Raw genomic sequence first — 25,292 nt, forward strand, 5'->3', positions numbered from 1 at the left:
CAGGAGCCAACTTACGTATTCTCCCCCTCCACACAAAAAATTGGATTCTAAATGAATGTTCTCTTAAGTCACTGACACTTAAAGCATTACCTTAATTAATTCAAGATGTAATCATCTTTCCTTCTATCTCTATACACTTTCTCTCAGGAAACACAACCAGTAATCTGGAGGAAAGAAAAAGGAGGAAGAAGATGAAGGAATAGTCATCCCTCCTTCTCTAATGCTGTTTTTTATTCTTCTTTCACTTGATTGGCATTCCTTTGATGAGTTCTTAATCCTCACTCCATGGCTTTCTCCATATTATATCCTTGAGGCAATATATAAACCAAGATGCTTTTAGCTGAAATATCAGAAAAGCCCAGTTAAAATGTGCTTGAACAATAAAAGAGAACTTTTTGGCTCCCATGATGCAAACAGTACAGCAGGAGGACGGGCTTTATGTACAGTTGGATTTGGTCCCCTGGAGCTCTTTAACTCCTGCGTTTCTCAGATGAGTATCCCTTATGGTACCAAAATGACTGTAGGAGTTCACACCTATGTCTGTACAGCACACCCTCTGGAGCAGGGATGTAAGTCATCATACTAGAAGCCCTGAGTTTCTCTCTCTTTGGAGCATTGAAGTCATGTGCCTACCCTGAACCAGTGTCTGTGGCTAAGAACTGCTTTGTGCTTGGCTGTTCATCCCTGAATTAACACTTTGGCAAGAGAGATGGCCTTGTGCCTGCCTACTGTTTATGCCAACTTGGGAGCTGATCAGACCCACTCAAATGGCAGGGTGGAAGAAGAATCCAGAATCCATGTCAGAATTCAGTGATACATAAAACTAATTCCTGGTGCCATGGCAACCTGGCTCTTAAGAATGATTCCAGTTACCCAGTGCCTTAGACTTTCTAAGACTTTATAGTTTTAGGTGTTATTAATGGGCTTCCCTGGTGACTCAGACAGTAAAAGAATCTTCCTGGAATACAGGAGACCCAGGCTTGATTCCTGGGTCAGGAAGATCCCCTAGAGAAAGGAATGGCTACCCACTCCAGTATTCTTGCCTGGAAAATCCCATGGACAGAGAAGCCTGGCAGGCTACTGTCCATGGGGTTGCAAAGAGTCAGACACGACAGAGTACCAAGCACATGCATATTATTATGTATTAATCCACTAATGATTCTTTGGGATATACAATGCATATTTTATTGTATGTATTTTACAGATAAATTTTAGACTGAGAGATGTTAGGGAGTTTGCCCTAGATCACAGACTGGTTAGTGGCAGAACTAGAAAATTGTTTATTTCACCATGACTCTTCTCTTCCTCACTTTCTTTGAAAATGTATTAGATAAAGATTGTGTTGTAATTGTGTTTCTGGTTCAGAAAATCAAACTACTACTGCCATAATAGCCCCTATAAAGCACCACTGTGGCTGCTTTTAGTTCTAAATTGCTTAATCTTTGTGAGTTCAGTGGCCAGATACATCTGCAATTAGGCATCTTACCCATGAACACAGAGCTCCATTGAAGGCTAAGGAGTGACTCAGCCTTTGTTATGATTGAATCCTAGGGTTGAAAATAAATACACAATTATAGTTAAGGAAAACAGGCCCTCTTTCTTTTGTGCTCTTCTGAGAAGTCAGTATACTGCAGACTAAAGGGGGTAATAGTCTGGCTGCATATAAGCATAAGCCATTGATTGGAGTATTAATGCATTACAAGTTCATTGCTGTTAAAAGCAAAACCATATAATTACTCTTCACAGAAGGCAGTACACAACAAGCGAAGAAGTACATTTCCAGGCTCACATATTTAAGTTGTGAACATAAAGCTCATTTTCACCTGAAGAGAAGGCATTGTGATTTCCGTTATTTAATCATTTTTCAGCAGAGATAAGGATTCACCAGAATGAGAGAGAGAAGTGCTTTCATTAAGACTCATATTACCACATTCCATGTAGAAACTATTGAGCCAGAGAGATATTTTTGGAAAATCAAATCCACATCAAATCACACTGAACCAAAAAAAAAAAAAAATTAAAGAAGAGGTACATGCTCCAGGTAGTTGAAATAATGGTTCAAAAGAAAGGAGAAATGACAGGAACTTGAAAGTTAAGGTTACACTTAAAGCAATAGGAACCAAAATTGGTAATAAATCACTCACAACTGACTTGATCTCAGTAGTGAGAGTGTTTTAAAGACAGATGCCTGAACAGGGGTTATGAAATCGGATTTCTTTTCCTGCATCCACTGAAGGTTGCTTATGAGAATAAGTCACTCAACTTCCTATCTACTTTTCCTATAAAATCGAGCCATAGAAAATATTGATACCAATCTTTGTGGTTTTCACAACAATTACACTCTGTTTTAAAGCAGTGTTTCACCAGGTTCACCAAACACAGCAGCCTATGTTGCTGACCATAGGCAGCATTTGGTATGAGTATTGTTCAGTCGCTAAGTTGTGTCCTACTCCTTGCAACCCCATGAACTGCAGCACGCCAGGGTTCCCTGTCCTCACTATCTCTTGGAGTTTGCTTAAACTCATATCCATTGAGTCGGTGATGCCATTCAACGTTCTCATCCTCTGTTGCCCCCTTCTCCTTTTGTCCTCAATCTTTCCCAGCATCAGGGTCTTTTCCAATGAGTCAGCTCATAGCATCAGGTGGCCAAAGTATTAGAGTGTCAGCATCGGTCCTTCCAATAAATATTCAGGGTTGATTTCCTTTAGGATTGACTGATTTGATCTCTTTGTGGTCCAAAGGACTCTCAAGAGTCTTCTCCAACACCATAATTCAAAAGCATCAGTTATTTGGCATGCAATCTTCTTTATGGTCCAAATCTCACATCCATACACGACTACTGGAAAAACCATAGCTTTGAGTATAGGGACCTTTGTTGGCAAAATGATTATTATTTTAAAAGATTGTTGACTTTTAAAACCTAGTTCCTAAACATTTTTAGTAGCCTATGACATTTTCATTATCTTTTCACACTTGGAAAGGTTACTGCCACGTTATATTTATAGGTCTCTCTGGCAGGAAAAAAAGTGAAGCAAGAACTATAAACTCTGTTATTTTCCTTAAAATCCTTACTTATTGTCTCAGATAGGGCCCTTTGGTTGCAGGTAAGAACCTGGATTCTGGCTAATTTAGGCAGAAAAGGAATATACTGGTTGTATGAAGGGCAGCTCACAGAATCCAAAGAATACTAATGACATTGGGTGGGAATAGGAGATATATAGCCCTGAGAACGTAGTCTCAGAAACTCATTGAACATTTCAAGAAATGAGCATCCCAGTGAAAGACATCCTGTGGGTTTTACATCTTTGTGCAGCTTCTCAAAGATTCGAATTCCAGAAGATAAATTCTGTTTGGCTTAACTTGAGTTGGCTTCCCTAGTGGCTCAGATGGTAAAGAATCTGCCTGCAGTGCAGGAGGCCCAGATTCAATTCCTGGATTGGGAAGATCCTCTGGAGAAGGAAATGACAACCCACTCCAGTGTTCTTGCCTGGGAAATCCCATAGACAGAGGAGTCTGGTGGGCTATAGTCCATGTGGTCACAAAGAGTTAGACTTGACTGAGCGACTGACCCACACACACAAAAGGGTGGACAGGCGCTCTTGATAGCGCTCTCACCAGAAGAGCCATGGGTGTCCGTGACAATGGTCTTATCATTCTCCAAAAGGCAGCATGAGTGCTGGTCAGCCCCCAGAATGGCCTTGCAATTCATTTTCTGAGCTCATTCCATCCACTTTACTTTTGTTTATAGTAGGGAATATTAGTTTATTCATTAGTTTCTCATATAAGTGTTAACTGGGTGAGAAAACTTATTCCTAATTGGAGACTATTTGCTGAGAATCAGTAAGACAGTCTGAATAGCTCCCTTAAAGGAAAATATTCCAAAAGCTGTGGCCACACTGCCTTTCATGGGAGGATATAATGGTTAGGCAGTAGCGAATTGCACTGGTATTGTGTCAAACAATAGGAACAAAACACTACCTTTTGCTGGTCTATTAATAAACACCTTGCTGCGGAACACATTATTTCAAGTATATGCAGCGATGGCCTGATGGCATGCCATTACCTTGAACATGAACTGTGAGGCGGGGGCTGTGAAGGTGTGCCGTCTTGGGACTCCCACACAGGTAAACAGGGTTGACTGTTACTGCTTGTCTGGCCATCAGTTCCCATCTAAAGCCTATAAGGACAGAAGACCTTAAAACAATAGGCTTGCATTAGGCTGTCATTTTAAAAAAGAAGCAGGTAACTGCCTCCTAATTTCTGCACAGTGGGTCAAGACAACTGCTGGCAGCATAAAGTGTTTTAAAATACAGCAGGACAGCCCGCAGATCAGTCAGTCAGTCACCAGAATTTGCATGGTGTTCCTAGGGAATTAGCAATGTAGAGAGCTTTACAAAACAAACTAAGCTCCATGAAGACCAAACCCCCAAATCAACCCTTTCGTCAACATGGGTATCTATTCTGGTAAGGAATCAGTCTAATTTCAGAGAAAGACATTATAAGAACTTGCTACCTGCAACATTCTCTCCATAGTAAGTGTTTTATTAGAGGATTATAGGAAAGTCAGCAAAATAGTACAGTTTTAAACAATCCCCCAGAATAAGAAATCAAACCCTCCGTCTGCAATTCTTACTCCTTTTCTTCACCTTCATCACTTTCTCCCTCCCTCTCTACCCCTGCCTCCTACTCTTCTTTCTCCTTCATCGTTAGTGCCACAAAAGAACTAGGTTTCACTCTATAACCCTCAGAATCTATGAAAAGACTCTGCCATTAAGCTACAAATTAATGGGGAGAAGTTGTCCATGACAACTAACAATTGTTAGACAATTAACCCAAAGTTAATTTTGTCAATCTGCTTACTAAGTGGGTGTTCTCTCTCTCCCTCTTTCCAACATCCGGAACTCTGCTGGGAAAATGACTTTCCCATATCGAAATGAACAGCTCATAAATCGATGGAATACCAAGCGGCAACAGTAGGATGTCAATAGTTTAACTGGAATCCTTAGTTCATGTGCAAACAGGGCAAAGAGTGCCTGTGCTTTTATAGGCTTCCCTGGCAGCTCAGAAAATCCACCTGCCAAAGCAGGAGACACAGGGGACCTGGATTCGATCCCTGGGTCAGGGAGATCCCCTGGAGAAAGAAATGGCAACCCATTCCAGTGTTCTTGCTTGGGAAATCCCATGGATAGAGGAGCCTGGCAGGCTGCAGTCCATGGGGTCACAAAAGAGTCAAACATGACTTAACGACTAAATAACAGCCTGTCCTATTGCCTAAAACAAGGGTTGGCAAACTATGGCCCAAAGGCCAAATCTAGCCTATTTAGTTTTATTGGGAAAAAAAAAAAGCCACCCCGATTTGCTTATGTATTGCCAATGGCTGCTTTTACTCTACTCCTGCAGAACTGAGTCATTGCACCAAGGACCACGTGACCCTTAAGGCTGAAGATACTTATGACCTGGAGTTTTCGAGAAAAAGTTTGCCAACCTCTAGCCTAGAACTTTGCTAAGTGAATGGGAAAGAGCTCCCCTTACGTGTTAAAGAATGTGTCATCTTACTAGACTGGGAAGCTGATCACAGAGATGATGTTTAGTTAATGGTGTAAGATGGAATTGAATAAATATCAAACTTGTGCAGTATTGATTGCATTTGTATAAATAATTCAGAGAGGAGGGATTAGGCTGGTACCATTGCAGAAAACTGCATGATGGAAATGGTCTTTGTAGAGTGGGTGAGGTTAGAATTGGAAAATTTCAGAGCTGGAAAGCAGCTTTGAAGACATCTGATTTGGGGGTTCCCAGATACTGCGCTGTGGGCCAGTGTGAGCTTGTGATGGGTTTTTCCCTAATTACTGGCAAAAAGAGAAAAAAATCACAAGTGGGTTACAAGTTTTAAGGTAGGGCTTTCCCCAGATCTATGCAACATGGACTGTGTCCTCTTATACCTGGTAAGCTTCATAAAGCTAAATTTATTCAACCTAAACGTTTTCTCCTTCTTACATTTGTGTAATATTTCCCTTCTTTTGGAAATGACACAGAGAATTGAGGGTGTGTGCTGGTGCTGCAATTATTTGTACTCTTCATTGGCAGAAGAAAATTTAACAAACCTAGTGTTTGCTCGGTCAATAATTTTTTTTATGTTCGTTGTGCTGTGAAATCCACGAGACTTGGAATTACACAACAGAGTGGATGCTAGTCATTGCTTCAATATCTTCTATATTTGGCAACAGGCAAAATCAATGAGAAGAGAAAGCCATGTAGATGGAAGGAAGAGAAATAAGTTTCAAACAGAGATTGTGTTGATTTCCTCCCAATTCAGGGCTATCACTCTGCATTTGACTTTTGCACCCAAAGCTCTCAATGTTTTAAAACTTTCTCTTCCACTGAGTATTACTCTGCAGAGCCTACCAGGGATTTTTTTAGGTTCAGACTCAAGAGCCACCATAGGCCACAGTGTGCTAAGAAGGCTGGGATTCAGAATCCAAAGCTCCCAGGAGGGAGGCAGTGGCATTCTCCTCCTGTGGAAAGCCTTGCAGTGTGCGTGGGACAGTTATTGTGGTTTTCAGAGCATCTCTCCTGAGGTGATTGCTCGAGTGCAGGAAAAGCACATGGGGCAGGTATCTGAGTAGCCCTAGCCTCACAGGAGCCTATATGCTCAAACTCTGCAGCACAGGCAGAGTTTCCAGGGTCCATGCAAGGGCCATGCCGAGTTGCCAGAGCCACTCAGGAGAGCCTGGAGCTGTGACTTCCCATCAGGTAGATACACTTCTTCCAGTCTAAATGTAACCTTCCTGTATGGAGTCATTTTATTATTAACAACATTGCCTAGCAACAGTTGACATATTACCTTATGAGGTTACCAGGGGAACAGAGTAGAGATTTAACCAAAAGGTTAAGTTCTTATGAAGAAGGGGAAAAAAGCTCAATTAACTTATTATCCCTGATTGTCTCCTAAACCCTTAGAACAGCAGGTGACTAGGAGCATCTCTAAATCTCTCAAGTTATCAGAGAAATTGAACAACAAGCTGTCCTATTCAGACAGGAAAGGGATATTGACTTTTTCAAGAAAGACCCCAGAGGTTCTGAGTCACTGTTATACCGTGAATAAAAAGCTATTTCAATAAGCAGCACCTTCTTCTGAACATCTCTATCTAAATATCTCCCCTTCCTGGAAACCCTCCTTGACCACCTATAAAGTGTATCATTCTCAGCTGTTCTCCATCACACCACATTTTTTAAAAATTAATTTATTTATTTTAATTGGAGGCTAATTACAATATTGTGGTGGTTTTACATACATTGACATGAATCAGCCATAGGTGTACATGTGTTCCCCATCCTGAACCCCCCTCCCACCTCCCTCCCCATCCCATCCCTCAGGGTCATCCCAGTGCTCCAGCCCTGAGCACCCTGTCTCATGCATCAAACCTGGACTGGTGATCTGTATCACATATGATAATATACATGTTCCAATGCTAGTCTCTAAAATCATCCCACCCTCACCTTCTCCCACAGAGTCCAAAAGTCTGTTCTATACATCTGTGTCTCTTTTGCTGTCTCACATATAGGGTCATCGTTACCATCTTTCTAAATTCCATATATATGCGTTAGTATACTGTATTGGTGTTTTTCTTTCTGACTTACTTCACTCTGTATAATAGGCTCCAGTTTCATCCACCTCACTAGAACTGATTCAAATGCATTCTTTTTAATGGCTGAGTAATACTCCATTGTGTATATGTACCACAGCTTTCTTATCCCTTCGTCTGCCGATGGACATCTAGGTTGCTTCCATGTCCTGGCTATTATAAACAGTGCTGCAATGAACATTGGGGTACATGTGTCTCTTTCAATTCTGGTTTTGTCAGTGTGTATGACCAGCAGTGGGGTTGCTGGGTCGTATGGCAGTTCTATTTCCAGTTTTTTAAGGAATCTCCACACTGTTCTCCATAGTGGCGGTACTAGTTTGCATTCCCACTGATGGTGTAAGAGGGTTCCCTTTTCTCCGCACCCTCTGCAGCATTTATTGTTTGTAGACTTTTGGATTGCAGGCATTCTGACTGGCGTGAGATAGTACCTCATTGTGGTTTTGGTTTGCATTTCTTATTTCCTTCTCTAACCTTCCACTAAATGCTAACTTTAAAGGGTCCTGTTTATTTCCCTTTGGGATTATCACCTTCACTAACACATTAGTCACTTTCTCTAAGGCATCTAATTTCATATCTAAAACATGGTGCATACTTCAAATTCCCGTTCATCTCATGAAAGAATGGGGCAGTGAAGCAAACAGAATGCACAGAGCCGTGAGTCCTCGCTGACATAAGGTGCATTTCACAGTTGTATTCTGGGTATTTCTCTCACTTCACTGGAAGAACAAAGGTTAAGATTCATGTGGTTTGATCTTTTTCCCCTAAAACTTAGATCTAGATCTCTCATTATATCTGCCCCAGAGGTCTGACAAAAAGTCCATAGGAAGTCTTCCTAACCACATTCTAAACAGCTGCAGGTTTCATTTAAATGCCCTTTCAAATGCAGAAGAAACACAGCCTGGCTTCCTGTGACATTCCTTTGGGACCAGTCAGCTCTGATTCTCATTAGCATCCCTGGAGGTTAAACATGATGAGTTTGGCACAGAGAGCAAGGACTGCTTCTCTCTTTCCATACAGATCACTTTGATAAGCCCCAACCTCAAACTTCAGCTAAACTAGAAGTAGAAAGAAGAGATTATTTCCCCTTTGATCCAGGGGGAAAACAAGTTCTTCAAAAAATATGTCAAAATTAAGGGTTTACTTAAAAAAACTCACAATATAAGAAGAGGAAAATATTTTCCTAAAGAAAACTTTAGAATATAACTTACCTTTTCAGGCAAATTCATAAAAGGGAGGAATTCTGAGAAAACATTAAAGAAAAATTCCACTTTTGCAGATTCCTGTGCTAGTTGATATCATAGCAGCTGGTTCTTTGATGATGTTCTTTTACTAATAAATTTTTCAGCTGGAAAGAGAAACTGGCTTCCCAAAATGAGCATCAGCTCTGGATTTTTGTGGTTAGAATTTTGATGTGACTCATTGAAAACATACAGCGGCATCAAGGAGGGCTGGGTGAGGCATGAATGGCGTGCCTAGGGACCCACTGTCCAGCCGTGATGCCTGGAGGTGTCAATTCTTACAAAATGGGATGAGTTTGTGCAGTGGGCTTGAATTTCAAACACCATGTTGATGTCTCAGATATCCATGTCAGTTTTATCTCAAAGTTAAGAAAATGAGTAGAGACTTCTTTCTTTCAGATTGGTTTAACACTTCTCACTCTGCTTGCCAGTATCTACTCTGGGAAAGAAAAGTATATAATACCTTGAATTTCTGGGTGGGCTCTTGGTTTGTTTGTTAATATTGGAAAATGGGGTTTATTCCAGGTATTCTAAGTGGCTTTTTGAGCTCAAAAGCAGGTGACCCAAAATTGGAGGTACCAGGAGATCCTCATCAAAGTCCAAAGTGGGAGATATCGCAGGAACTCTTCTTTCCTAGGGTAGTTGGCTCAAAACTTTATCTGTTCAGTTCGCTTATGTGATCAAACTGATGCAGTGCCCTTTCCAAAAATGACATCATCAGGTATCCAGATATGCTGTCATCTCTAAGTATAACAGCTGGTGCTCGTCGTATTTTAATATAAAATGGATGGAGACCAAGAGGGGACCAAGTGAACTTTAGTGTATTTCTTTTACTAATTATTTCTCCATGTCCATTCTAGAAAACTACATAAAATAGGGCAGACCAAAGCCAGCTTTTTCAAAAAGTGATGTGACTTGCAAAACTACACAAATTAAAATCACAATGAAATGCCTATCGGACTGGCTTGAACAATGCTTATATCCAGTGCCAGATGGGGTGTGAAGAAAAAAACAGTGTCTTACACATCTTGCACGATTGATACACAATTGATAGAGAGTTGTAAACTAGTTTAGTCCAGCAATTTAGCTTCTGGGAATTAAACTTAAGGAAATAATTGTAAATGTAGACAAAGATGTATGTTCACAGAGGTTCATTAAGTGTCATTTATTGGAAAAGTATAAATGGAAGCAGACTAAGTGACCAAAAGTAGGTGATTAGTAAAGTATGGTACCTGAACACAAGTGAATACTATGAAGCCATTCATTAACTAGTTTTCATAAAGAACTCATTCCATGAATATTTGTGGGGCTCCTCTCCTATGATGTGCCACGTGCCATTCTGAACCCTGGAGATTCAAGAAAACAAATTAAAATCTCTCTCTTTGAAAATCAGTAATCTAATGAGAGAGAAAGTCAATAAACAAGATAAATAAGTAAAACAAATATAGTATGTTAGATAATTAAGTGCTGAGAGAAAAAGACATAAAAAGAGAAAATGCATGAAGTAGGCTTTTTGACAGCGACTCTTTGAAGACGAGAGCTGTGGTTTCTTCCTGAGTGCATCTGCAGTGTCTTGCTCAGAGCCCAGCATGTAGTAGCTGAACAAGTAAACGATTGTTAACCATTTATGAGTGGGCTTCAGACAGAAGGATTGCTGTGTTTGGGGGCCTCATGAGTGTGGTTTGAGAGATACTCTAGAGTTATTAGTAGTATGGTTGCCTGGAGCCTCATATGAGTAAGCGATGAAGCTTGAAGAGTGGTGAAATACAGAATCAATTTGGATTTTATTCTGAAAGCAGTGGGGAGCCATTGACAGATTTAAACAGGTGAATAGCTTGATCTAGTTGGTGTCTTAGACGCATTACTTTGGGAGCTGTAGATGGGGGTGAGAGGGAGGGAGCAAACCCGGAGACAGGACCACCAGTTAGGAGATGTTAATTGTGTATTACTGCTGCCAAGCACACACGTGCATGCACACACACACACACACACACACACGCCCATCCCCAGAGAGATCTGCAGCCAGTCCCCATACATGCAGATGGCTTCCTGTGTGTCTCTGTTAAAAGTCCCATCTGCCCCAAGGAAAGAGCTTGGGTGAGTAGATAAACACCTCAGCTTCCTGGCACTTCAGGAAGAATTCCAAGGCATGTGCAGTGAAGTCTCTCAGGGGCTTCCCAATAAATTCTTCCCAATTGCCCACAGCATTGACCCTCTAAGTAACATATTCCTTAATAGCCCCTCCCTCCCCAGTTTCGCTTCCCCACAGCATCTCTTGGGTTGTCCTTCACACAACTTGAACCAAAAAAAAAAAAAAAAAAAAAGGTAGATGGGGATGTACTGCAGTTTTAGATAACGCAGACCATGAAAGTCACAGTAAGGAACAGGCAGGTGTGAAATCCTAAAGGAAGGAAGGGAGCCGGGTAGGTCTGGAAGAAAAATATCCATGCAGAAGGACAGTACATGCTAATTCACTAATCCTTGAGACAGCAGCATGCTTGGTGAGACAGCAGTCAGTGTGGCTGATGTAGAATGAATGAGGCCAAAGCTGATAAGATATGAGGTCAGGACAAAAAAAAAGCTGAGGATGTTTAGGGAGGCATATTAAATTTTGTCTTTTACTTTGTGTGTAATGCAAAGCCATGGTCATTGAAAGATTCTGTCTAAGCAGAGAGGAAGCTCTCTGACATAGGTTTAAGTGCTATCTCTCTGGCTGGCTGAAAGGGAACTAAAAGGGGAAAAGAGCAGAAGCGTGGAGACCACAATCTAGGTGAAAGATGAGAGTACTTTGAATTATCTTGATAGCAGTGGTGGTAATAAGAAGCCTTTGAAACCATGTTGTAGGAAAATTATTATCATGATAATTACTTAAAAGCAAGCAAAGAAATATGAAAGTTTGTCATGATTTTGTAGACTTGTAAAAAAAATTCCTTCAAGGGCATATGCCAGAATAATCACATTGGTTATTTTGGGTGGTTGGAGAATGCTTCAATCTTTCCAGTTTTCTACATTATTTTTCTAGTCAAGGGAAGAGGGGCCTTCATAATTTGGAAGCTCAACAATCAAAGGACCAGACCTCTGAATTCTCATTATCAGAACCACGTGGAATATGTCTGTGGAGTTTTGCATTTCTACAGATCTCTGCTCCATTTCCTTTTAGAGAATAGCTTTCTCTTCCTCCCTTTCTTTCTCTTCTTCTATATTCCACTGAGACCACAGAGGAAAACATACTACAATTGGCTTCTCAGAAAATGTTTTCATGGGTTCAGGACTTAGACTCTTCCTGTCAAGGCCTCACTGTAAGAGCTGCTAAGCTGGACGACACAAGTAAAGATGTTAACTTTTGTTTTTACACCCAAAGAATGCGCTGTTTTCCTATCTGGGTCAAGAGGGACCATTTTGATGGTTTCTGGTGTCCAAGAACATAGCATTTAAACTGTAGACTGAATGCTTTCTATTTATTTGAATTAAATTGCACACCCCTCTTGTTATTCAAGAATAACTGAGTGTGTTTATCACCAGACATGTTTTGCATTGATGCTTATGGGACTCCAAGGCTTGTTAGACATACTTTCCTTTCAATCTTACTACGAAACAATTCCATTTTCTTTTTATTTCCCCTCCGCTTAGTGACTAGAAAGTATGTAAGAAAACATTTTTATACAAAAAAAAAGTCAACAAAATAAACTCATCAAATTGTAAAGATACAGAAGTGCTGCACAAGCTCTTCTCTTTTGTCAATGCAGTTCTAATAAAAGGTGGTTAGATTGGCTTAGTGAGATAGTTCACACTGGTGATTAAATCAAGCTTGAATGATGCAATTCAACAGAGATTCTGGGCATCCTTATATTTGTACTAGAACATTCTTCGGATAAGAGTTTAACTAATTAAGCCAATTGCAAGAAAAACGTGTTTTAGTTATTGTTAAGTAAAGAATGTGTAGCTAGGCATTGTTGTTTATTTAAGGACATTTCCCCAGGTTTAGTCAGGAAGCAATAATACCGTTAGCATTAGTAATGATTGTAGTGATCATAACAGAGTGCTGAGGTTCAGTAAGGTCTGTGCTAAGCAGCTGACTTGTATTGTTTTATACAGTTTGAGGGAAATTTATTATTATCATTATTTTACAAATAAAGAAATGGAACATAAGAGAGCTAAACTAAAGAAGTTCATTGCTCTTGTGATTTGCCATTTAGAGACTGAAGCTTTCAGAGGAGCGTTCATAGTATGATCTTCACTTGAAATTATTTAAAGGTTGTCTTGATGATTTTGAACTTCTCTTGCCCATTGAACTCAGCAAGATGACTTGATGAGTACAGAAAAATACACTTCCATTAAGTGTTAAAACTGATTTATGGATGTGGTAATCCTGACAATTTATGAACCTATGTATCTGGTTGTGATTTACTGATCATGCAGCCAGAGAACCAAGTTCTAGCCCAGATCTTGGTCATTTCTAGTTCCGTGTTGCTGAGCAAGTCTCTTAATGTTTGGGGGCCTCAGATTCCCTAAACTGGGATCTGAGAAGGTAGACTGGATTATTTCCAGGGTCTTTTCCATTTGGGACATCTAGAAGTGGTAACCTGATTGCTGTCACTAGGATATGAATTCTGAGTAGGCCTGTCAGTGAGGGACCATAGGCTTCCTCACACAGATTGCTTGATTCATCACAGAATTGGAACAAATCTGGGCTGAGGAACTAGGGATGTCAGTTACTATATATATGCTAAATCCACTGGATATGCCTTAAATGAGTTTCAGAGGAGTTGCAATTTGAAGAAAAGATTTTTTAAAACAGGAAAAGGTACAGTTAGAAGAAGGACAAGTTGATTATGGGCAGCAAAACAAAACACACACCCTATGCCATACTTAAGCCATGCCTGGGTCTAATAGCTGCTTCTAAAATAGCCATTTCCCCTAATAACTGGATAAAATCATAGTATTTCAGAGTGAAAAGAACTTAGAAAGTTAACCTTTCTCTCACCTTTCACTGATGAGGAAATTCATTCCCTTAAGCAGTTACATGATAAAGTATTTGGAGCCACATTGCCTTCATCTGATTTAATTAACCAATGTAATTTTAACATTTTCCATCTTTGAATTCATAGAACAAGCTCAGAGCAATAAAATATTCTTCTCTCCATTGCTCCTTCAAAACCAACATCTGGAGAATTTAACACAAATAGAATTTAAATATAAATATGTACATTAGAGTTTTGATCCCCGCACCCCAAGAGGGCCTTCATGGATATTGGCTTTGTTTTTAATCAGTTAGACCTACAGATCAGTAACCATATCCACCTACATTTTGTCACTTAATCATTTCATCATTTCCCTCTAATCTGTTGTATTCTATGGCTGATTTTAAGAACAGAGTCCCTGGTGGCTCAGATGGTAAAAAGTCCACCTGCAAAGCAGGAGACCCAGGCTCAATCCCTGGATCAGGAAGATCCGCTGGAGGAGGAAATGGCAACCCACTCCAGTATTCTTGCCTGGGAAATTCCATGGATAGAGAAGCCTGGTGGGCTACAGTCCATGGGGTCACAAAGAGTCGGACACAACTGAGTGACTTTTACTTATACTGATAATGAAAAAATAATGACTAAGCATGACTAAATAAATAATGACTAAAATATATCATTCTTAGAAGACACAGAGCAAATAGTTGTTACTACTTCAATCATCCACTTTAGTTTTATTCTCTCAGATTATCTCTTAGTTGTGACATCATGCTGATGTGCTTTAAAAAGTACAAAATAAATCCAACCAAAAGCAAAATTGGTGACAGAAGATTCCTGAGTGTGCAATTAAGGCCCTTGTAAATTACTGGAATTATCATGCCATAATACAGCCCTGCAGTGTATGTCCCCTCCACCCCCTGCCTCCCAGAAAAAGTTCAGACTTCAGAGAATTTGAGAGGCAAGTAGCTGGATATGGAAATAGAATGAGGACTGATGGTGCTGAGCCGTGGCCCTTGAAGACTAGTACTACCATGGGCCCTTCTAACTGCCAGGGCTTGTCTTCAGGAATCACTGAGAGTCATTCAAATCCAGGCAGTTTCCCTGGCAACCAAAATAATCCATGGAGTATTTTCAGATTTAGGGACTTTTGTGGAGACTTGAAATATAAGAATCACTACAACAAAAGTCTGTAGGGAAACCTACTGGTTTTAATTTGGTGAATCACATCAAGATAGTTTGAAATCTAGGGTATGATAGAAAGACAGGTCTCTCTTCTCTTCCCTTCCCCTGCCTCTCCCACCTCATCTCTCCTTTTTTTTTTTTTTTTCTTTTCTCTTCTCCTGCTTCTTTCTTTCACTTTTGTCACTACTTTGGAATTAAATTGAAATTTCTGGATATTTTCAAAATTTGAGGGCTCTTTCTTCTGTAATAATTCAATATGCTCTTTCTGATTAAACAGATTTCCTTTTTGTTTTTCCCCATGCTTTCCAAATGATAAAGCTGAAAAAATGAATTTATTATAATAATAGTGAAATAAGAAAGGAAAATTTCCTCTTTGAATCTTGGCTACATTTCTGCATAATTTGTCTCCCACAAAAAGTGGAGAGAGTAGGGTGCACATCATTCTTTGTCTGAACTGGATTTGTATTCCCCAGACCAGAAAAGTGTTACCCAATGTGGGACCCAATTGGGATGCCAACAGCCTTGCTCTTTGTAATTCCTGTGGTGTGCTTGGTGGACTGTATGATGGGATGAGCTCTTTCTTAACCTTGATGAGTTCTCTTGTTGTCCTGTTTTTCTCCTGGCTTTCAAGTCTTCTCCCAAACTTGGTGAGAAACTGAGAGATGCATAAGTGAAAAGATGTGGAAAGGAGTTAAGGGGGCTGTATAAGAGCAAGGGCCCTGGAATTGAACAGCCAAGGATTTGAGGCCTTGCATTTACTAGCTGGGCTTCTCAGATGGTACTAGTGCTAAAGAACCCGACTGCCAATGCTGGAGACATAAGAGACATGGGTTCCATCCCTGGGTCAGGAAAATCCCCTGGAGAAGGGCATGGCAATTCCATCTAGTATTTTTGCCTGGAGATTTCCCAGGGACAGAGGAGCTTGGCGAGCTACAGTCCATAGCTTCGCAAAAGATTTGGACACAACTGACTTAACATGCATGCACTGTTACTAGCTATGTGAGAGTGGCTGTGAGGAACTTCTCTGAAACCCCATTTCTTCTCCTATAAAATGGGACATTGAAATATCCATTCTCCTTCCTGTATTTAAGAGGGAAATGTAACGGTCTTTATTTTCTAAAAGAATTGTCCCTCACCACAAATTCATCCTGGTACATGGTTGCTGATAGAGTGACTAGATCCTGTGGTCTTCCTACAGGTTGGCTGTAGCCATGTGATAAAGGTGCAATCAGTGGGATTTGAGCAGAAGTAATGGGTGTTCTGTGCCTGGAACCTGAAAATGGTGAGTGTTAACTCTGTACAAAGAAGGCACACTCTGCCTTCTTTCCCACGACTGGGAAATGGGAGCACCTGGAAGATCCAGCTTGGATCAGGGCTCATGAAAGCTGAGTCACTCTCCCAGCTCCTTAGCACTCACCTTTGCAAAACTAGGTATGAAGAAGAAATACTTCTTTGACTGTAAACTTTCTTTCTGTTACTCATTTTATGGTATGTCTTCTTCCAGTCTCTTATTTTCAACCTGTCTGCATCCTTTATATGTAAGGTTTTATCTCTTAAGCATTACATTTTTGAGTTATTTCATCCACTTGGGCAATCTTGTCTTTTAATTTTTATATTTAATATAATTATTGGCATATTTAGGCTTATATCTACCATCTTATTATTATTTTCTATTTAACTCATCTGTTTAATGTTCATAACACCTGTTTTTTTTAAACTAGAGGATAATTGCTTTATAATGTGTTTATTCTATACAATAATATGAATCAACTATATATATATATATCCCCTCCCTCTGAAGCCTCCCTCCCACTCCTCCCCTACCCGCCCCCCCCCCACCCCAGTTCATCATAGAGCACCGAGCTGAGCTCCCTGTGCTAACAGCAGCTTCCCACCAGCTATCTATTTTACACACGGTAGTGTATACAGGTCAGTTCTACTCTCTCAACTTGTCCCAGCCTCTTCTTCCCCTGCTGCATCCACAAGTCCATGCTCTACATCTATTCTATTCTGTGTCTCTATTCCTTCCCTGCAAATAGTTTATTTTATACTTAAATGGCAATATTAGTTTACATATATATTTCTCTCCTACTTGAGATCCTCAAGACCAGGTGTTTTGGTTAATCTTCATAATAAAAGTAGCTAAGCATTTAGTCATTTCAGACATTACTGCACACTTCATGAGAATAAATTCACTTCATTCACATATCCATTCTGTGAAGTATATGCTATTTTAACCCTCATTTCACAGAACAGCAATTAGATACTCAATGAGAATTTAACTTGTTCAAGATTCTCCTAATTGGATGTGTTGAAAAGAGAGTAGTTGTTCAATAAATATCTTCGGAATGTCAATGGAAAGAATGAGCCCCACGGGTGACTGTTCATGTCCCCGTGGCTGACAAGGCTTTTCTACTCATGTGCCTTTCTTAAGGGATCGACTTGTGTCCAGTGACCATTAAAGGCAATAGATGAGCTAAGGAACTAGATGTAGTTGAGGTGAAAGGGCTTATAAATTTGTCATCCAATTTAACAGAAAGAAATATTATCTGTCTGCTATCAAGACTCACTTCATCAGTTTTTTTTTAAGTTTGTTTATTTTTAATTGGAGCATAATTGCTTTACAATATTGTCTTGGTTTCTGCCATACATCAACATGAATCAGCCCTATCACCTCATCAGTTGTTTTTTTTATTTTATTTTATTTTATTTTTAAACCTGAAACACTGTCTTAGTTTTGCCAAACATCAAAACAAATCCACTACAGGTATACATGTGTTCCCCATCCTGAACCCTCCTCCCTCCTCCATCCCCACACCATCCCTCTGGGTCATCCCAGTGCACCAGCCCCAAGCATCCAGTATCGTGCATCAAACCTGGACTGGCAACTCGTTTCATACATGATATTACACATGTTTCAATGCCATTCTCCCAAATTGTCCCACCCTCTCCCTCTCCAACAGAGTCCATAAGACTGTTCTATACATCAGTGTCTCTTTTGCTGTCTCGTATACAGGGTTATTGTTACCATCTTTCTAAATTCCGTATATATGCGTTAGTATACTGTATTGGTGTTTTTCTTTCTGGCTTACTTCGTTCTGTATAATAGGCTCCAGTTGCATCCACCTCATTAGAACTGATTCAAATGTGTTCTTTTTAATGGCTGAGTAGTACTCCATTGTGTATATGTACCACAGCTTTCTTATCCATTCATCTGCTGATGGACATCTAGGTTGCTTCCATGTCCTGGCTATTATAAACAGTGCTGCGATGAACATTGGGGTACACGTGTCTCTTTCCCTTCTGGTTTCCTCAGTGTGTATGCCCAGCAGTGGGTTTGCTGGATCATAAGGCAGTTCTATTTTCAGTTTTTTAAGGAATCTCCACACTATTCTCCATAGTGGCTGTACTAGTTTGCATTCCCACCAACAGTGTAAGAGGGTTCCCTTTTCTCCACACCCTCTCCAGCATTTATTGTTTGTAGACTTCTGGATCGCAGCCATTCTGACTGGTGTGAAATGGTACCTCGTAGTGGTTTTGATTTGCATTTCTCTGATAATGAGTGATGTTGAGCATCTTTTCATGTGTTTGTTAGCCATCTGTATGTCTTCTTTGGAGAAATGTCTATTTAGTTCTTTGGCCCATTTTTTGATTGGGTCATTTATTTTTCTGGAGTTGAGCTGTAGGAGTTGCTTGTATATTTTTGAGATTAGTTGTTTGTCAGTTGCTTCATTTGCTATTATTTTCTCCCATTCTGAAGCCTGCCTTTTCACCTTGCTAATAGTTTCCTTTGATGTGCAGAAGCTTTTAAGTTTAATTAGGTCCCATTTGTTTATTTTTGCTTTTATTTTGGGATGGGTAGATCCAATGGTGAACGACCTGCTCCCTGTATATGTGCCCTTTCTTGTTTCCAGTAGCTCTTATGCATCTAGATTACTTGATACATATGCCTCTGTTGGTCTCCTTCAGGATTCTGACTATCAGCACATAGTCTAGGTCTTCTTATGTGAGCAGTAAATACAGATTTTTGAGAACTCTGAAACTGAAGTTAAGAAACAACACTTCGTTACATCCTACCAGGCTCATCACAAGTATCTCTGCCTAATTTATGGCACACAGTTTCAGATTGCTTCCATCTCTCTACACAAACGCTTTCTGGTCTTCCCTTGGGATGTCAACCAGACAAGCTCATGAAACAGTACCATAGTATATGATTCAGGATAATGACTGAGTCCATGCATTTATGTATTTCCCCTTCCCAAGACTCCATTACAACTGTAGTAAAGAAATTTGAAGTGTACAAACCCCCTACAATGAGGATACCATTATAAACTCACAAATGCTATTCACAGCAACATAGACAGATCCAGAGATTGTCAAACTGAGTGAAGTCAGACAGAGAAAGACAAATATAATATGATATGGTTTATAGATGCTTTTGAACTGTAGTGTTGGAGAAGACTCTTGAGAGTCCCTTGGACTGCAAGGAGATCCAACCAGTCCATTCTGAAGGAGATCAGCCCTGGGATTTCTTTGGAAGGAATGATGCTAAAGCTGAAACTCCAGTACTTTGGCCACCTCATGCGAAGAGTTGACTCATTGGAAAAGACTCTGATGCTGGGAGGGATTGGGGGCAGGAGGAGAAGGGGACGACAGAGGATGAGATGGCTGGATGGCATCACAGACTTGATGGACGTGAGTCTGGGTGAACTCTGGGAGTTGGTGATGGACAGGGAGGCCTGGCGTGCTGCAATTCATGGGGTCACAAAGGGTTGGACACGACTGAGCGACTGAACTGTACTGATAGATGGGATCTTTAAAAATGGCACAGGTGAAATTATTTACAAAACAAGAATAGAGTCACATATGTTAAAAAAAAAAAAACTTATGGTTTCCAGGAGGAGGGATAAATTGGAAGGCTGGAACTAACGTATGCACAATACTATAATCTTTCCTGAAGCCAAAGATTCAGGAAATCGAGAGGGCAGTTGTTGACTTGGTACCACCCATGAGATGCTAGAAGAACATAGGCTGCATTAAAAGCAGATGATGCTTGAAGAAAGAATGACAAATAGAAATTATCAAAACTTCTAAAAGAAATGAAATATAGTCATAACACACTACTTGACTGTGTAGCAAATATCTGCAACATCATAATAATGCAATCCCTGCTCATTGGTTGGCAATGATTGGATTCATGCTACCTGTAAAACAAGAAAATCTTCATTAAAAAAAAAAAGAAAATCTTCATTAAGGTTCTGAAAAACACAAACTAAAAAATAATTTGAGTGGGTACAGATAAACAAGGAAAAGAGAAGGATGAGAGGAAACTGGAAAGAAATAGAGGTGATCAGAAAGCTTAATGTAAACAGGGTGATCCAAAGCAATATGTAGTGAATGAAATGATAAATAAAAGTGGAATCAAAGTACAAAGCCTATAATTACAAATATTGCTGAGATAGAAACTAAATCTAGAAATATGGTTATATTTTAGGGAAGGGAGGTAGAATATTGTATTACTGAGCTAAGTCCTCATCTGTCACATTAGTAATCAATAGATAAGGTCTAAAATTGATTAGACCTTATTGATTCACAATACACTGTGGAAAATTCTGAAAGAGATGGGAATACCAGACCACCTGACCTGCCTCTTGAGGAATCTGTATGCAGGTCAGGAAGCAACAGTTAGAACCGGACATGGAACAACAGACTGCTTCCAAATAGGAAAAGGAGTATGTCAAGGCTGTATATTGTCACCCTGCTTATTTAACTTCTATGCAGAGTACATCATGAGAAACGCTGGGCTGGAGGAAGCACAAGCTGGAATCAAGATTGCCGGAAGAAAAATCAATAACCTCAGATATGCAGATGACACCACCTTTATGGCAGAAAGTGAAGAAGAACTAAAGAGCCTCTTGATGAAAGTGAAAAGGAAAGTGAAAAAGTTGGCTTAAAACTCAACATTCAGAAAACGAAGATCATGGCATCCCGTCCCAATACTTCATGGCAAATAGATGGGGAAACAGTGGAAACAATGACAGATTTATTTTGGGGGGCTCCAAAATCACTGCAGATAGTGACTGCAGCCATGAAATTAAAAGACGCTTATTCCTTGGAAGAATAGTTATGACCTACCTAGACAGCATGCTAAAAAACAGAGACATTACTTTGCTGACAAATGTCCATCTAGTCAAGGCTATGGTTTTTCCAGTAGTCATGTATGGATGTGAGAGTTGGACTATAAAGAAAACTGAGAGCCAAAAAATGCGGCTTTTGAACTGTGGTGTTGGAGAAGACTCTTGAGAGTCCCTTGGACTGCAAGGAGATCCACCCAGCCCATCCTAAAGGAGATCAGTCCTGAGTGTTCATTGGAAAAACTGATGTTGAGTGATATTGAAGCTGAAACTCCAATACTTTGGCCACCTGATGCTAAGAGCTGACTCATTGGAAAAGACCCTGATGCTGGGAAAGATTGAAGGCAGGAGGAGAAGGGGATGACGGAGGATGAGATGGTTGGATGGCATCACTGCCTCAATGGACATGAGTTTGGGTAAATTCTGGGGGTTGGCGATGGAAGGGAGGCCTGGCATGCTGCAGTCCTTGGGGGTCACAGAGTCGGACACAACTGAGTGGCTGAAATGAACTGAAAATTAATTAATCAAGAAATATCTGTGTATACATGTATTTGGCAGCATTACCAATTAAATAATAGAAGAAATAACACCAGAAAGAGTTGAATTAAATAAAAATAATTCCTTCTGAGTTATAGCATGTAGAGGATAAAGAGTTGCCCAAAGGACTATTTTTTGACACTGGGTTCTTAGGCAGCATTTCAAGTTCTATCCATGTGCATGTGATCATTTGAAATATTTCATGTTTCTCATAAAGCAATTTTTCACCTCTACTGAGGATGTAGAAAGCAGAAGTCTCCCTTCCATTTTTGCCACTATACTAAAAAATATCAGATACTCACCCAACTCACAACTTTACCTGAACCCTTCAGAAAACTGTCCATCTTCTGAAATCTAAAGACAAACAAGCATTTTCAAGAAGACATGACATCTGAGCACTCAGTTCATGGTAAATGGGAAAGCTAGCAAGCCATTAAGAGGAAGCTAGCAAAGGCCAACCAAAGACCAGCATCTGCTTAGTCTGATGCTGAACTTGAAAGGCAGGGTATGCCCTTTCTCTGCCCCAACCATCAGGACCAAGCAAGTGTCAAGTTACAAATAAGAGTCTTATCTTTGGAGCAAGAACAAAAGCAGAGAGAAAAGGCCCTTCAAGGGACAGGTGTAAAAACTTGTCAAGCTGCAGGTGGACCAGATACTGAGAAGACCCTCTGGCAAACCAACACCCACCCTAAAGCCCAAGTAATGCTGCAAGAGTTTGGACACTTGGGTGTTTAAAGGCAACCCCAGAAAAAACAAACCCTAAATTCAGGTGACACTCCTGTCTAACTTAAATCAGGCCCACACATGGAAGTTTTAGTGAAGAGAAGTATGTCCATTTCCAACCTTGTTATTGATGTTCAGTTCCAACCTTAAATGCTATCACATTCATTGCTACAAGTTACACCCATTGCTCTTTTACCCCTGGACTCTTGCACCATAGACTGGCACTGCTCCCTTTTTCCGGGCAGTGGCAGGTGCCATGGGAAAACCATGCCTTCAATTCAGACACTGTAGTTCAGGTGTCAACCATGCCACCCAGGGACCTTGAACAGACTGTTTAACTCCAAATATCAGTTTCTTTATGCGAACTAAGGGCTTTAAACCTACTTCAAAGGATTTTTATGACAAGGAAGGGACTTACTGAGTATAAAGAGCTTAGCACCCTGAATCTCTGGTGACTCATAGACACTGAGCAGAGACTGGTCAGTCATGGCTCAGGGGCCGAATGACAGGTCTTTGCACTCTGCTCGCTCATGTCTCTTCCTGGTTCATAGCTTTCTAGTTCAGTGGCTCTAAGTGAGAGGATTGTACAAACTGAGGGAAGGACAGTTTTGGGTTGTTACAAAACTTGGTGTATAAAGGGGATCCTTCTTGGATTTAAAAGATGGGAGCCGTAGGTGTTGGATTTCCTGCACAGGAGAGAGAAACCACACAGTAAGTGATTATTCTGCATTTGGCATGAGCTTCGAATGTCTCGTTGGACAGTTTTGTAACTGAAAGCCTGTTTGTAATTATTTGAGCTAAGAAAATAACTCCATATGATCTACAAAGTCTTCCTAACACCGTTTTTATATCGCTGATTTTGCCAAGAATGCAACCACAATGCAGTTTTAGGGAAGATGGTCTTTCGTTCAAAATTTTACTAAGAGTTGTTCATAATTTTGGAAAATTCTATCACTAATGGCAGGGGTGCCTTAACTTTTGAATTCCCAGCAAAACATACCTGGAGCAACATTTTTTGTTGCTCTAATAGTCAGGGTACTATCGTGTCTGAATGCAAGCACAAACTGCTTCATTGTCTCCTGGCGTAGTTGGATATGAACAATTAAATATTAAAGTGTTGATTTGATGTAAATTACTTTTGCTTCATTTCTAGTTTTTATTACGTTTAGAAAAGTGTGTGGATTTTTTGGCACTGTTTGAATGGGTAGGTTAGGTTTTCTGTTGATGATCTAAGAACTAAGAAAGTGTTACAAAATTGTTTCTATTAAAAGGGTCTGGGATCTAGTGGCTACAAGTCCCAGCACTCATCTAGGTTGTCTTAAGTTTGTGTACTTTGGTACTGAAGGTATCCACATGAAGACTTACTTTAAAAATATAGATTTTTGTCTTGTATCCCAAAATGCCTGCTCTATGGTCCAGGTTATCTGCAGTTTTAACAGGTACTTGATGAGGGCTCTTCCTAATACACTTTAAGAAGCAGAGTCCTGGTGTCTGAAGCTTGATCCAATGCTATTGTCTCTCTCTGGAGAGGGCCAGACTGAAAAGAGTCTCTCCACCTGTCTCACTCCCCCAACACCTTCATAACCCTCATCCCTTCTCCCAGCCATCACCTTGCCTTCAACTCACTTTTGGTCACTGCTAGTTAACTGAAGCCTCTGGATTGGTACAGAATCATTCCTCTGTGAGCAGAGAGTAGAACTTAAATAGGACATAGGAGGTGAATCAGAGAGTATGAGAACTCTGTAAAGATCTGAATTGTAGCTAACTAAATAGGGGGAAATTCCCATTAAATTTCAGTAAAGTTTTGCAAATCTTTTATAAATAAAGTAGAACCTAAATGAAACAGTATTAGAAAAACAGGTGAATTGGAGTAAGGAATTTATTTATTCAAAGAAAATTTAAAGCCCTCCATTATGTTAGCTGTTAAAATCCCAATAAAGAAATTATTTGAATCATTAAAGCTTCACAAGGTGAGAAGTGTCAGCATCTATTTTTCCCATTTAAAATATAAACATGCTTTTCACCTATTTTTTATATATAACTGCTGACATTGAACATAATGATTGTGCTCAGGAAGTATTTAGCATTTGTCATTGAAACATAACTCACAAAGACTTGAAACACAGAGAATAAAGCTCCAGGTGAAAGAATGAAAGGGATGTCAATTATGTGACCTCTTTAGTCTGTGTGAGACCAATCTGAAACTCCTGGAGGAAAAAATAATAGTAATACTGACTATTTATTGGGCCTTAATAGACTAGCAACTATACTAAAAACTATCATCTCTCATTTATTCTAAATAATGAATATTTATTCATTCATTCTAAATAAATTTTTATTCATTATCAAATATAAATAGTCATTAAATATTATCACTAATATTTTAATATCTTGATTAAATGATAGTGATTATGTACTTTATGAATTAACTAAAATTGATATAATATTATGTATTCATTGTTCTAAATAAATATTGATTGAGTGCTATGCACCACACCCTGTGCTCAGCACCAGGATGTAAAAGTAAACAAAGCAAACAATATTCCTTGATTTTTATGGAGCTTCTGTTGTGCAGAAAAGCACTTTTACAAAGGGGCTATAATTATCTTGGCAAAATAGATGAGGATACTGAGCATTATAGTCATCCAGGGCTTTGCCCAAAGTTACATAGCTTGCTAGTGACAGAGCAGAATTTGGAAACTGGATCTGCCTGGCCCCAGTGCCAGTTATTAATCAGCGGTCTATGCTGCAGTAATGAACGTGCATCTTCTATTCACACCCTCAGCCTTGGATGGCTAGAGTAAGGCTGTCTACTGTATGCAGGTTGTGGTTGTTTAATCAGAAAGTCATGTCTGACTCTTTGCAACACCA

The 25,292-nt window shown here is 39.9% G+C and overlaps 1 long non-coding RNA gene across 3 annotated transcripts in view; it reads left to right on the top strand.

The window, feature by feature from the left end:
• LOC129635112 (uncharacterized) overlaps window positions 1-16,312 on the top strand; it is a 334,700-nt gene extending 318,388 nt beyond the window's left edge. For all 3 annotated transcript variants that reach the window (XR_008706106.1, XR_008706105.1, XR_008706107.1), the window contains one exon: window positions 16,226-16,312. This is a non-coding gene — a long non-coding RNA (uncharacterized LOC129635112). The remainder of the gene's footprint in view (window positions 1-16,225) is intronic.
• Window positions 16,313-25,292: the final 8,980 nt, after the last annotated feature.

Source organism: Bubalus kerabau, chromosome 20, assembly GCF_029407905.1.
Source record: "Bubalus kerabau isolate K-KA32 ecotype Philippines breed swamp buffalo chromosome 20, PCC_UOA_SB_1v2, whole genome shotgun sequence".
NCBI lineage: Eukaryota > Metazoa > Chordata > Mammalia > Artiodactyla > Bovidae > Bubalus > Bubalus kerabau.